We start from the raw sequence: 16031 nt of genomic DNA, 5'->3' as shown, positions 1-16031 counted from the left end.
TTCTTTTTTTTATTATTTTTTTCTCTATTTTTTTAATTTATTTATTTATTAAAGATTGTATCGGCGTAAACAAATGCAATGCAGATACTAAAGAATATTTACACTTTAATGATAAACTTACAGAACCGAAGTTCCCACGTGGCACAGGAGGTAGGAAGGAAAGGGGCCGGAGCCACCTCCCGTGCGCCCATTTATCTGTAGGCATTCGCCAGAGGCAAACCCCGCCCCCTCAAGGGGCTGTCTTAACCCTACATCTCCCCCTTTTGTCTAAATAAGACAGAACTAAACCAAATATAACTATAAACAATAATAACAAATGATAAATATAACAAACAATATTGAGAACAAAAGTTTTGCTAGGCATTCTATCTCAAGGAGTCTAAATAATGTAGAGAGTAACTACTATTAAATAATCTTTAGCTCCATCAAAGATCTGAGAAGGGAATAAATATTACTTAACAAATGAGAGATATCCAAAATGTGCAACAAATGACAGAGACAACTGACTACCTGGGCAATCACCCAAAGTCTCGTTTGCAATGTTGAGTCAACCAACTTTGGCTAAGGCCTAACATAACTGACATACCATTATCAAATGCAAGGAACTTTCTTAGAATTATCCTACCCTGTCTTGGCAAGATAAGACAATCCTGTTTCATATCTTAGTCAGTAGTTGAGGTATGGGTTTTTCTTAACCCAAAGGCCAGTTCTGCCAAGAAGACAAGCTCCCAGTGGAGTGTCTTTGGTGCTCAACGTTCTCTCGGGAGTAGAGTGGTGTTGCCAAGAGTAATTGTGTCTCGATGGCACAGAATTCTAGGTTAGATTAAAGGCCATTTTCTACAGCTCTTCAAAGAGGCTGAAGATTATACTATCTATACAAAAAATAATCTCTATGTATCTAAAAGACCTGATTAACCTAAAAATAAATATGACAAACATATAATTCTCAATACCTATCTAATTTGAAAACTAAGTGAATAAACAACTGTGCAATATCTGAAGACAATGATCTTCATGTGTAAACAATGTCATTACATATCAAAATGTAAACAATGTTATTACATAAATAGTACCAGATGTAGAAATGTACATTGTGATATGATAGATGTATCCATACAATATAAGCATACTCTTATACAAAAATAGAGGTAGGAACACTCACATTCAATATTCAATATATCAATATACAAGAAACAGTACCAATATAATTTTCTAAAAACAGTAAGTCACAAATACCAATCATCCCATCAAACCAGTTAATCCCCCCCTTTTTTATATATATATACCCCTAATTCCATACAATATCTCCCCATCCCCTCAACCCTAAACCAACCACTAAAAGATGTCCCTAACCCTGTGGGCAAACTCTGTTGGGAGAGGGGTCTTAGATTGCTTCTAGCTGACATGGGGGTAACGTTCTTCTTAGGGGCCCCTGTGAAAGCAAATGATGGTAAAATTCCCAAATTAACCTTTGACTTAAGAAAATTATAACTAGTCTCTGAGCATTTTGAGAAGGTCCGGCCAGAGTGTTGTCAAAAATGTGCATCATTCAAAATTGTCTCTTGCAGTTGGTACCAAAAAACAGGTCTAATATTAGCGCTTAAAAAAAAAAATTCATGATGTCATAAAAGCCAGATTGACTTGATGTTGTGGGGCCCCATCTTCATCCTGGAAACTTCAAAGATTACTGTAGGAAAATATGTTGCTTGTTATGAGAAATTTAAACATTAACAACAAGGACATATACTGACATATAAAGAAAGACACAGATATGAGGAAAGGCAAAGAAAGTTTATCAAATATAAAATTATTCTTATTCTGTCCCATTTCATGGCGCCTGACCTGAGACAGAAACTCTGAAATATCTCTTATCAACAGGCTTGGAATTGAAGAGGGACTGAGCCATAGTCCAACTCCAAAACCAGCTCTACACATTTATAAAGAAGTGTTCAATAAAACATATAAATAGATAGATAAAAAATTCAATACTTACAGTATATATAGAAATTTATTGTTGATACTCAGTGGGTCGTAACTAATTTCCATCCATCAGTAATTAAATATTCAGGGTCCCTTAAATTCTTTGAAGATGAGTATTTTCCTGTGGAGATAAAAAAAGAACCCTGCCCCCAACCTATCTGTAATCCTTACCATCAGAATGCCTGTCATCCTTGTGAATGAATTGTTATTTATCTTTTCCAAGTGACTTCTCTTCTTCAAACCAAACCTTTATTAATTTTGACTGTATCCATAATTTTTCCTCACCTGTGGAGATAAGAGCAAAACCCCTTCCCCAACGCAGCACATCTCCTGGCTTCCATTGTGAGGTCAGCACATCCTTGAAATAAACTGGTTGATTTAGTTCAGCAGACTTTTCCATTATCCAATGTCTTTCTGCAGCCGTCGTTCCCTTCTCATTAGCGTTGAGAAAATTCAAGGTTAACAAAGCATTATGTAACCTATTTCTGGGGGTGTTTTCCACCCCTTTCTGTTTGTTCAACATATCCTTTATAGTTCGATTTGATCTTTCTATGACTGCTTGACCTGTAGGATTGTATGGTATACCTGTAACATGCTTGATATTGTAATAATCAAAAAACTGTTTCATTTTCCTAGAGACTTAAGCAGGACCATTATCTGTCTTTATTTGTGTAGGTATACCCATGACTTCTAATAAATGAGTGATTACTGAATCAGCTTTTTCTGAACTTAAAGCAGTTGCCCACTGAAAGCCTGAATAAGTGTCAATGGTGTGATGAACATACTTCAATTTGCCAAATTCTGCAAAATGGAACACATCCATCTGCCAGATTTCATTCCTATGGGTGCCCTTTGGATTAGCCCCTGCTGGCAGTGGCGTTTGGTTATAGAAAGAACAGGTAGGGCATTTGTTTACAATCTCCTTAGCTTGTTGCCATGTAATAGAAAACTCTTTCTTCAAACCTTTGCTATTAACATGATGTTTTTTATGAAATTCAGAGGCTTGTAGCACACTACCAATCAATAATTGATCAATTTCTTCATTACCTTGTGCTAGAGGACCTGGCAGACCCGTATGGGATCGGATGTGTGTTATGTACATAGGGCAAAGCCTGTTCCTGATCAAATCTTGAACCTGGAGAAACAATGAAGTTAGTTCTGTATCATCAGGTATAAATTCAGCAGTTTCAATATGTAAAATAACTCTTTCTGCGTATTGTGAATCAGTAACTATATTAATAGGTTCTTTAAAATCTCTTAGTACCATAAGAATGGCATATAATTCTGCCTTCTGGACAGAATCATAAGGACTTTGTTCCACCTTACCCAAGTCTTCTGATTTGTAACCTGCCTTCCCTGATTTTTTGGCATCAGTATAGAATGTACGGGCTCCAGTTATTGGAGCATCACGGACGATTCGAGGAAGGATCCAAGAAGTTCTCTTTATGAAGTTAAGCCGCTTGCTTTTTGGATAGTTGTTATTAATGTCCCCAAAAAAATTAGCACAAGCTCTTTGCCATGGTTCATTATCTTCCCATAATTTCTTTAGTTCATCAGCAGTGAAAGGCACTATAATTTCTGCTGGGTCTATTCCTGCTAGTTGACGAAGTCTCGGCTTGACTTTTATAATTAACTCAGAGACTTTTTCCACATAAGTTTTCAGTTTCTCACTTGGTTTATGTGGTAAAAAGATCCATTCCAAGATAATATCATCTCTCTGCATTAAAATTCCTGTAGGAGAAATTTTTGACGGTAATATGACGAGAATACAATCGAGCTCTGGATTCACTCTGTCCACATGTGCCTGTTGTAATTTCTCCTCAATCATTGTCAGTTCCTTTTCTGCTTCAGCTGTTAATTCTCTGGGACTGTTTAAATCTTTATCACCATCCAAGCTTTTGTTCAAATGAATTATTAGATCAGGTGTTATTCCAATAGCTGGTCGTAGACTGGAAATGTCTCCTAACAGTCTTTGAAAGTCATTAAGAGTCCGTAGGCGATCTCTCCTAATTTGTGCTTTATGTGTCTTAATTTTTTGCAAACCTATTTTATAACCTAAATAATTAACAGAATCTCCCTTCTGAATCTTTTCAGGAGCGATTTGCAATCCCCATTTAGGTAAAAGTATCTTTACTTCTTCAAACAGTCTGTTCAAGGTATCCATGTTTGAATCGGATAACAAAATGTCGTCCATGTAATGGTATACTATAGATTTGGGAAATTTCTTGCGTATTATTTGCAATGGTTGGTTCACAAAATATTGGCACAGGGAGGGGCTATTTAACATACCCTGGGGGAGGACAGCCCAGTGGTACCTCCTCAAAGGTTGAGAATTGTTATAAGTAGGCACTGTGAAGGCAAATTTTTCTCTATCTTCTTTTTGCAAAGGTATAGTGAAAAAACAATCCTTTAAATCAATAACTATGAGAGGCCATCCTTTTGGTAATAAAGAGGGCAAAGGAATTCCAGATTGCAGAGGGCCCATACGTTGAATAACCTTGTTGATGGCCCTGAGATCTGTCACCATTCTCCATTTACCTGATTTTTTCTTAACCACAAATACAGGAGAATTCCAAGGCCTGGTAGATTCTTCTATATGTCCAGCATCTAATTGTTCTTGTACTAGCTGTTCTAAAGCCTGTAACTTTTTTTCAGCTAAAGGCCATTGCTTTGTGCATATTGGTTTCTCAGTCAACCATTTTAGAGGCAAGGCTGTTGGCATCTCTGAAGGGACATCAATTGCTTGTTCTTGTAGAGCCTGAATGGCTGGTTTTCTCCGTTTGTAATATTTTTTAATATTATTCTCAGAAATATAGGCTCTAGAAGTAGCAGGAATGTTAATTTCGGTATTCCATTGTTGTAATAGGTCACGACCCCATAAATTCATTGCGATATTGGCTACATATGGCCTTAATTTTCCTATTTGTCCCTCAAGCCTTATACATTCAACCCATCTCGTGCTCTGCCTTACTCGAGATAGGGTTACAATTCCCAGGAGCTGAACATTCACATTCTGAAGAGGCCAATACGGATGCCAAGATTCTGGGGTAATGATACTTACATCAGCACCTGTGTCCAGCAGGCCAGTAATAAAAATGCCATTTACACACACTCTCAGTTTAGGTCTTTGATCATTTATAAAAGTTTGCCAAAACACACGTAACTTATCTTTCTGATTATTATTGCTTGTAACAGTAGGCATGGGGCTTCCTAATTGTCCTGACGAGGCACGTTCTCTGCAGAAACTGGAAATGACTGAACCATGTTTGCCATGGGGGCTTGTGAGGCCCCGTCTCTCACGTTTCCCGTCTGTATCAGGTTGCTTTGTCTGTCTCTTTTAGACCTGCATTCATTCGTCCAATGTCTGCCTTTTCCACATCTTTTACATAAACCTGAAGGCTGAGTCCTCCTATTTCTGTTATTTCTAGAAGATGCATTATTATTATTTCTGAAAATCCACTGTTTACAATTCCTTTTCATATGACCCAGTTTGCCACAATTAAAACATTTGGTATTCTGGTGTCTCCTTTTACCATTGGAAATTGCTTCTTCTACCCATGCTTCAGTGCCATAGTCAAATGTGTCAACATTTAGTGTATGCAAGACCCATTCTTCCAAGGACGCTGATCTGAACTTTAAAGGCCCCAAGATCTTTTTGCATTCCACATATGCATTTTCGTAAGCCAAAGACTCAATTATTATACGTCTTGCTTCTGGGTCAGATATCCCTATTTGTACAGCCTTAGTTAACCTTTGTAAAAAGTCACTAAAGGGTTCTCTCTGACCCTGTTTAACTGTGACAAATGATTCCATTCTCTGTCCTGGGTCTTGTACTCTGTCCCAAGCCCTTAAGGCTGCTGTAGTACACATGGAGAGTATGTTTTCATCCAAATTAGCTTGTTCCTGAGGGTCGGAAAAGAGCCCTTCACCTAGAATTTTATCTAGGGAAATGTCAACTCCCTTCGCCTTTTCCTGCTGCTCTAAAAGTTTAGCCTCTTGCCTGAATAAGCATTTCCATTTTAATTGCTGTCTACTCTCAAGGACCGCGGAGCTCAGCTGGAGCCAGTCTGAGGGGGTTGCTCTGCTTGTTGTGGCCCAAGATTTTAGCATCTCTTTAACAAAAGAGGCGTGCATCCCAAAAGTCATGACGGCCTGTTTAATTTCTTTGAGATCATTCATACGGACAGGCTCCCATGTATCTTCCTTGATGACCCTAGGGTTTCTGGAACCAATCACCTTTTCTGTTGTTATTACTGGAAAGGCATGTAGAGCTGTAGATAGAGCTTTGTGGAAATTGTCCCTGAGGGATTTATCCACAGATGTAGTTAAAATTTGCCTTTCTACCCTTTGCTCTTCTTCATCAGAATTTAGAAATTCCTCAATCTTTTCAATTCTATTCACCATTGCTTTTTGTAATGTCTGAATCTCCTGTCCAGAATTATGTTCCAAAGCCTTCATTGAGGATTCTAAAGTATGAAATTTGTCCATTAGAGATAACTTGTCATCTTTGGACATAATTTTTATGGCATAAACCGTGCCTTCTTGTATTGATAATCTTTCCGCCAATCTGTCATAAGCTTTAGACAAAATTCGATTGTCACATTCAGCAGTTTTGATTCTCTCAGTTAATGTTTCAGTTCCTACAGAAAGGGACTGCTGGAACTTACGATCTAATTCAGCTGTTCCTTCTTCCATAGTAATGAATTTCTCCTTAACATCAGCCTGTACCTTTTCTAGATTTTGCTCAGTTAACCGTGTCATGTTAAACAAAGATCTGTTTTCTTCCTGGAGAACTTCAAACTGATTCTTGAGAAGATTGTTGTCATTCTCAATAGTTTTTAAACGTTCAGCCTCTGCCTTAAGAGATTTGATTATTTTCCTATTATCAAACCAAATAGTGCTAAGGAAAATTAAGAATCCCAGAAATATCCATAGATGTGGGGTGATAGACACCTATTGTAAAATCTCCCAAATTGTACACTCAAAAAAGCTGTTGAAATCTGAAATTGTCACGTTCTCAGACATTTTTATTTATAAAAGAAAAAAATTCTTTTACCTGTAATGACCGGTTCCTGCCAGTGGTGGCGAAAGAGTCCAGTTGAGTCCACGTGGCCTAAGTCTGAAATAAATGTCTCAAAAACAAAATTGAAACAGACACCAGACTGATAAGTAGCAATTGAGCCAGAATGGGAACAGAGAGAAAAGCCTCCAAAGTGAACAAATCAGAGGGATGCTGGCGTGCTGGGGCTCACAGGGCCGCTGTCACGTGACCCGAGCGTCAGCAGAGGTGGGAGGGGAACAGAGACAGATCACGCTGTTACAGAGGCACTGCCAATTCCAAAACGCGGGGGAGTGCTAGCTCTCCCGTCCCGCTTGATTCTCTAGCAAGCAGCAGGGAAAATCGAGTCACTCAGAATCTCAGCTGCTCCCGCGCACCCAGGGAGACCACCGCCAGGAGCAGTGGCCCCAAGAGGCTCCGATTTGGGCCGGGTCTCGGCAAAGCCCCACGGGGAGGGCACCAAATGTATTGGTGTAAATAAATGCAATGCAGATACTAAAGAATATTTACACATTAATGATAAACTTACAGAACCAAAGTTCCCGCGTGGCACAGGAGGTAGGAAGGAAAGGGGCTGGAGCCGCCTCCCGCACGCCCATTTATCTGTAGGCATTTGCCCGAGGCAAACCCCGCCCCCTCAAGGGGCTGTCTTAACCCTACAAAATATTTCTATCTCTTCCCCGCCACAGCCTCCCATTTCCCTCTCCCTCCCCCAATCAGTCCCTCTCCCTCCTCAGCCCGAAGAGCAGTCAGGGTTCCCAATAGAACATCCCCATTGTCTCAGTGTGTGGGTGCACCCCTCGCGGTCCTGAGTTCCTTGCTCGTGCTCTCTCTCCTTCTGCTCCTGATTTGGACCTTGAGATTTATGTCCGGTGCTCCAATGTGGGTCTCTGTCTCTGTCTCCTTTCATCGCCTGATGAAGGTTAATATTCAGGAGGATGCCTATATGTTTTTCTTTGGGTTCTCCTTATTTAGCTTCTCTAGGATCACTAATTATAGGCTCAATGTCCTTTGTTTATGGCTAGAAACCAAATATGAGTGAGTACATCCCATGTTCCTCTTTTTGGGTCTGGCTTACCTCACTCAGGATAGTGTTTTCTATTTCCATCCATTTGCATGCAAAATTCAAGAAGTCCTTGTTTTTTACTGCTGAGTAGTACTCTAATATGTATATATTCCATACTTTCTTCATCCATTCTTCCATTGAAGGGCATCTAGGTTGTTTCCAGGTTCTGGCTATCACAAACAATGCTGCTATGAACATCGTAGAGCATATACTCTTGTTGTATGATAAGGCCTCTCTTGGGTATATTCCCAAGAGTGGTATTGCTGGGTCCAGGGGTAAGTTGATCCCGAATTTCCTGAGAAACCGCCACACTGCTTTCCAAAGTGGTTGCACAAGTTTGCATTCCCACCAGCAATGGATGAGTGTACCCCTTTCTCCACAACCTCTCCAGCAAAGGCTATCCTTGGTGTTTTTTATTTTAGCCATTCTGACAGGTGTCAGATGGTATCTTAAAGTTGTCTTGATTTGCATTTCCCTGATCGCTAAGGAAGTTGAGCATGACCTTAAGTGTCTTTTGGCCATTTGAAGTTCTTCTGTTGAGAATTCTCTGTTCAGCTCAATGCCCCATTTCATAATTGGGTTGATTAGCCTTTTATGGTCTAGTTTCTTGAGTTCTTTATATATTTTGGAGATCAGACCTTTGTCAGTTGCGGGGTTGGTGAAGATCTTCTCCCAGTCAGTGGGTTGTCTTTAACACATAAATTTTCTGAAGGAATAAAATTCATCCATAACAAGGTTTGGGCATTAAGAGTTTTGGAAGATGACTTCTCAGCAGAGTCCACTGTTGGCACTGTCAGGATAACACTAATAGTTGAGCCAGCAATGTGATTTTTTGTTTGTTTGGTTTTTGTTTTTGTTTTTCTGAGACAGGCTTTCTTTGTATAGCTTTGGTGCCTGTTCTGAAACTAGCTCTTGTAGACCACAGGGTGTTGAGTCTTAAAGCATTAACTCATCTTCAATCTCTAGCTCCTCTTTCCACAATGTTGGAAGCTGAGGCCCAGGGCTTGCTAATGGTGACCCTATGTGTGTTTCCACCTGAGGGTATGATCAGAGTCACTTCCCCCCCCCCCCCAGGAGGGAGGGTCTTGGTCACCAGTGGACAGTTCTATTGTCTGTCCCATTCCTCCTGGGGATGAGTTTATCTTCAGACACTTCCTAACCTGCATCCTCCAAACACACATCATGAGATGGTGCAAACCCCTGGTGATGGGAAGTGCTTCTGCTCAGGCTGGGTTTGTGCCTCTTCCTGTGTGCTGCTGTGAAACACATCTTCTCAGACTCTGAGAGTTTCAAAGTGTGTTACACAACATCACAGGTTTCTCTAGACTTCTTTCACAGTGCCTTTGCTGTTTGTGCTTTCTAACTTGCTTTTGTAGCAGACTGAATTCTATGGAAGTTTTACAAGAAGATAGGGGTAAAGAAAGTGATCCATTAGCATTGATGTAGCCACTGCCATAGCGCACGCACACACACACACACACACACACACACACACACATATATATATATATATATATATATATATACAGACATTAGCATAGCAATATTCACTGATGCAGCCACAATTGCTGCAGACTACCCACAGTCAGACCTGGACATAGTCACCAATGTAGCCATAGCTGATGTGAGAAGTCCTTTTGTATATGTGTTGCTTTTATTGTTTAATGAATAAAGAAGCTGCTTTGGCCTGTGATAGGGCAGAGTAGAGCTAGGGAGGAAAACAAAACTGAATGCTTGGAGAACGAAGGCGGAGTCAGGGAGAAGCCATGTAGCTGCCGGAGCCTGGTGACAATTTGCCAGTAGGCCATGACCTCATGGTGATGCATAGATTAATGGAGATGGGCTAGTTTAGGATATAATGCCAGCTGGAAATACACTTAAGCTATTGGTCAAACAATATTGCAAATAGTATAGTTTCTGTGTGATTATTTCGGGTCTGAGCAGCTGGGAATGAATGAAGAGCCTCTGACAGCACATAACCACAGAAATAACCAGAAGACAATACCATAGCCATAGTCATAGACATAAACATGAGAACAGACATAGATATAGTCAACATCATAGCCATAGTCATTGATATAATGTCACAGCTGTAGACAGCCTCAGATGCCAACGTGGCATATGCATATCCAATCTCCACATCACTCGTTCAAGTAAAAGACATGCAGAAATGAGGTCTTCTACTCCCTGAGGATATCTTCTCATATTCCCACCCTCTCTCATCACTGCCACAGGCTATGTGTGCATCAGCATCTCATATCATGTCCCGGTGCTGGCTAAAAAGTGGTGGGAGCCTCATGCACACATAAATGGTTCCCACTACCCTGGGTGTTGTGAGCTATTTCTGGTCATCTTCATTGGCTTATGTCATCAGATGGTTAAAACATGGAGTCCTGTGGGAGAAAGACCTGGGCGCTCCCATGAGCACGGTGTTGCCTTGGGTTTCTGATCATTTTCACAGACATGTTGTGGCTCCCGTTTTTAGGGTAAGTGGAGGTTGTACAAGCATACTTCTTGAGGACATTTATCCGCAATCCCACTTTACTCTGGTGGGGCTCGCCAACCTTGCCAGCCTTGCTTGGTCTTTGACCTGGGTTGTTCAGCCTTCTCAAATTCATTGTGAGGTTCAAACATCAGGATTAAAAGCAAACATTTGAGGACTTTGAAAATAGCACCTATAAGACTGTGATAAGATGCCATGACCAGAAAACTTGGAAAAGAAAGTTGGAAGCTTATTGTTCCTGACAGCTCATACCTTTGATGGAGGAAAGTCATTGGCTAATAAAGGCACTGCCCTGGCCCATTTTATTGGTTAGAGGACAGGTGGGAGGAGTAAACAGAACAAAATGCTGGGAGGAAGAGGAAGTGAGCTCAGACTCCACAGCTCTGCTCTCCTGAGCAGACGCCTCAGCAGAGACGCCATGCCCCGCTCCCGGGATGAAGCTCCGACCCAGGATGGACTAGGCTAGAATCTTCCTGGTAAGCGCACCTTGGGGTGCCATACACAGATGATTAGAGATGGGCTAAATTAATATGTGAGAATTAGCCTAGAAGAGAATGGGCCAAGCAGTGTTTAAATGAATACAGTTTGTGTGTTGTTATTTCGGGGCATAAGCTAGCCGGGCAGGCGGCTGGGGGTGCTGAGAATGCAGCCCCGCCGCCCTTATTACTTCATATGGCGCCCAGACGTGTGGACAACTAAACCCATTTAAAAAACCTGAGAAGGCTTAAAAATAAGGGAGAGAGAGTTTAACACAGATTTTGCTGTTTGTTGGTGGCGTGCTGTAGAGAGATTTCCTGATTCGGCAACAGTAGTAGAAAAAACGCTGTGTCATTTTAAAGCGCGACTTCCTGGGGCTGTGCCGCCATTGTGATCTCTGTCTGGCTCCTGCGGGAGACAGAGCTTTTGAATAGAGCATTTGGAATAAAGTGCTACAATTAGTTTGATGGCAACTAGACTCGCTGTGTTCTCGGGTCTGCTCTGCTTGCCAGAGGCAAGCAAGTGCCTCATCTAAGAGAGGCTTCCTGACTCAGCTTTAGCTGCAAAGCCTGCAGCTCATTAAGAGGTCCTGCCACGAAACACTTAAATGGTGTTGACGAAAAGCTGAACGCATGCTTTTCGGTTTTCAGCCATAGCAGGAAAAAAGCTGCGCCGTTTAAAAATGCCGGCTTTCTGGGCCATCCTGCCAGGGCAAACTCTGACTGTTTGAGGCAGGAGGGCCGGCTACCGAGAGAGGACTTGAGTGTTGTCTGTTGTAGCTCACTTGCTGGCAGGGACCTTGAAATGCCATACACAGTTGTTGCAGTAAACATGGCTACAGCCTGTATATCCTCCACGAGGCTGGAAAGCTAAGGAATGGACTGGATCCAGCCTGCAAAGCCACGCCTTTAATCCTACTGATATTGCTTGGTAAATTAAAGACTCGTGTGGTCAGAAAAAGAGAGATATACAGTAAAGAGAGATTCAAAGACAGAGAAAATTCTGAATGGTTTACAGTGTGTTAAAAATATATGCAGACTAAAAGTTGAAGTTCTTGAAGTAAAAAACAAAAAAAGGAAGAGAGTTGTTATGTGTGGTAGCACACGCCTTTAATCCCAGTACCTAGAAGGCAGAGGCAAACAGATCTCTGTGAGTTCGTTCAAGGTGTAGTAGTGTACACCTTTAATCCCGAATGCCTGGGAGGCAGAGACAGGCGGATCTCTGAGAGTTCAAAGACAGCCTGGTTTACAGAGTTACTTCAGGTCAAAGATACAGAGAACCTGTCTCAAAAAACAAAGAGTTAAAAGTAAAAATAAACTAAATAGAGGTTAAAACAAAGCTGCACAAAGATGGAAAATACACAGAGACTTTTGATACTGTATGCTATTATGCTCTCTTTGAATTGTTTGAATGCTGAGGAAGGACAAACAACTGCTAAAAGATATTTGTTTATAAATGCTGCTGAACTAATCCAACATAGATACTTTGAAAATGCCTTAAATTTGAAATTTGGATCTAAGGACATGATACTTTGGAAAGGAGTTTCTTATTTTGTTTTCACAGAGGATGAGATGCTGTTCATTTCTTCTACTCCGATTTGGTATGATGGACCACGCCCTCCTGAAGGGTTGGTGTGAACACCTTCAGAAAATTGCTTCGCTCAACTGCCAACTGAGATGAAACTAGCACACAGGTTATACCATGAAAGACCTAATTAACGACGCCCCCATTCAGCAGGAAGCAGTTTGGAGAGAAAAAACTGCGCCCATGTTCCCAAATATGGTTTATAAACGTTCTTTTACATTTAAAGGGGGATATGATATAGATATGAATAATTTACATTAGTATAGATTTTGCTTTATTGATAGAGATTAAAGGTCAATTTTGTTATATATATAAGTGTTTCTTATTTTGATTAAGGTATTGTGATTGTGTAGTTCATTTAAATATGTACGGTATATTTAAGAAATATAGGTTGTTAATGGATAATCGATAATAGTAAAGTTTGTAGTCATGTTAGTTAATATTTTCTAGATGTGCGTAGATATATTTTAGATAGGCATTCTTCATATTTTTCAAAGATTATAGAATATGGCATTTTAAATGTTTTAATAACTTAGGACTTTTCATGACAATGAAACACTCTGCTCCTGGCAGCACCAATCTACTTCAAGAGGAAGATGGGCATCGAAGAGGCATCTTATGGAGTTTGATAGCCATTTGGGCAAGAAACTGCTCTTGCCTGGACTATTGCATAAACTGGACACAGAGAACCCGCAGAGAGAGGACTACTGAACTTGCCTAAGGTGAGATGATCTTTCGGGGTTCCTGATTCATGAAAGAGTCTGCGAGACATTCTGCAGGACACAACAGATACTGACTGAACTGACTTTGAATTTTCCTGCTTTATGGAAATGTCTGCTGGATACCATGGGCCTGAAGGCTGAAGATGGATGCCCCAACGGTACAAAAGAACTTTGGGTGACTGTCCAGGCAGCGAGATGTCTTTGTCATTTCTAGAGTTTGAAGTTTCTTAGTTCTTGTTTACTTAGGTAATATTATATCTTTCTGGAGTCTTTGATGGAGTTAAGAATAGTTAGTTATAGTTATAGTATTCCTTAGTTATGATAAAGATTATTGTAACTTTTACTTGATAACTGTTTTGTTATATGTAGTTTTGCTATGTTAAAGTTAAAGCCTTTTTTTTTTTTTTGTTTAAACCGAAAAAGGGGAAATGATGGAGGAAAGTCATTGGCTAATAAAGGCACTGCCCTGGCCCATTTTATTGGTTAGAGGACAGGTGGGAGGAGTAAACAGAACAAAATGCTGGGAGGAAGAGGAAGTGAGCTCAGACTCCACAGCTCTGCTCTCCTGAGCAGACGCCTCAGCAGAGACGCCATGCCCCGCTCCCGGGATGAAGCTCCGACCCAGGATGGACTAGGCTAGAATCTTCCTGGTAAGCGCACCTTGGGGTGCCATACACAGATGATTAGAGATGGGCTAAATTAATATGTGAGAATTAGCCTAGAAGAGAATGGGCCAAGCAGTGTTTAAATGAATACAGTTTGTGTGTTGTTATTTCGGGGCATAAGCTAGCCGGGCAGGCGGCTGGGGGTGCTGAGAATGCAGCCCCGCCGCCCTTATTACTTCATACCTTGATCTGCAAGTAGGGGGCAGAGAGCACACTGGGAATGCCATGAGTCTTTTGAAACCTCAAAGCCCACTCCCAGTGACACACCTCCTCTAACAATGTCACACACCTCCTAGTCCTTCTCAAGCAATTCCAAAAACTGAGAACCAAGTATTCAAGCATATGAGCCAGTGGGAGCCATTATGATTAAAACCACCAGATTCCATCCCTAGCCTCTATAGTCTCAGGGCCATATCAAAATGCAAAATGTATTTTGCCCAAGTTCAAAAGTCCCCATAGTCTTTCACAGTCTCAAACACTGTTTCAAAGTCCAAAGTGTCTTTTGTGACTCAAGGCTATTTCTTTACTGTAACCCCTTGTAAAATAAAACAACAACAACAAATTACATACATTCGACATACAATAACACAGAATATGCATATACATTAGCATTAAAAAAAAACAAGGAGCAGGGACATAGTGAAGGAATACTGGACCAAAAGCAAGACTGAAACCCAGCAGGGCAAATTCCAAACTCTGGTACACCCTGTCTGATGTCAGAGGGCTTAGATGGCTCCATCCTTCCAGCATTGATTGCTAACTGCAACACACTTCTCTCTCTTGAGCTGGCTCCACCCCTGTACGTGACTCTCCTCACAAGCTGTGGTAGACACCCCACAACTCTGCCATCTCCAGCTTCTTAAAGTCTCCAGTATAATCCAGGTTTCACTTTCACAACTTCATACAGCACCTCTCATGGCCACCATGCAGGGACTCCCTTGCCAAACACCTGGCCTTAGAGGCCCCCCCTTAACCCCAGAGCAAGATTCTACCATGCCTTTACTCCTATACCCTTTGTGATTCTAAAGTCAGAACCAGGTGGCCAAGGCCAACAAGTTCCGCTGTCTGTTTGGGGTGGAGCCTGGCTCCTTGAGTCACCTTTGCAGTGGTTTTCCTGTGTTGTTGCTTTAATCCTAAATTAAAGAATTTAGAAGCATAAAATTCTTTAAACCATGTCCTTTCACAAGTTGGAAGCTTAGCTGGGTGTGGTCTTGCCTCGAGGGCACCTCACACTTATTCCATTTCAGATCAGAACCCCTCCCCAGTCTCCTTATCTTTTTCGGAACAAATCTTGGCTCCAACATTAAATTTTCTGGTACTCTTTTTCTTTTTAAATAGTACATTTTTTGCATTTCTTTGCTTCACTCGCTCTTTTTCAGTGTAGACCTGCATATTACTAAGAACCTCGTGACAGAGTCAATATTGGCCTCTCTTGAAATCTCCTCCATCAAATACATTAGTCCACTACTTTATATTTAGCCTTGGGATGTCAGTCACAGGAATGGCCTCTAGTCCAGTAGTTTTAAAGCCCTGGCTTCCCTCTGAAGCCTCTTGAGCCTCCACAATCCACCACACTCACACTGTCTTCTACACTTCTACTAGAATGGCCCGCTAAGCTCTGCTTACAGCTTTCCACCACTTTCCCAGTCCAAAGTTTCAAAGTCTTCCATATTCCTCCCAAAAAATCACATGGTCAGGCCTGTTGAAGCCATATGCCACTCTCTGGGGCCAGCTTTTCTCTTAGTTAAGAGTTTTTATTGCTATGATAAGACACAATGACCAAGGCAACTTATAAAGGCAAGCAGTTACATGGACTTGTGGTTCCAGAGGGTTAGTCTATGGTGATGAAGTGCAGCCTTGGCAATAGGTGGTTGGAACAGGAGCTGAGGGCTCACACCTTGGTCCACAAGCAGAAGGCAGGGGAAGGAGCACACTGGTGTGAGTTTCTTGAAACCTCAAGGCCCGTCCCTGGTGA

This window comes from Microtus oregoni, unplaced genomic scaffold (assembly GCF_018167655.1).
Source record: "Microtus oregoni isolate MIOR12 unplaced genomic scaffold, Mior012 000042F_ref0000377, whole genome shotgun sequence".
In the NCBI taxonomy this organism is placed as follows: Eukaryota; Metazoa; Chordata; class Mammalia; order Rodentia; family Cricetidae; genus Microtus; species Microtus oregoni.
The sequence above is the reverse complement of the archived record's forward strand: the minus strand, read 5'-3'. Positions refer to the sequence as shown.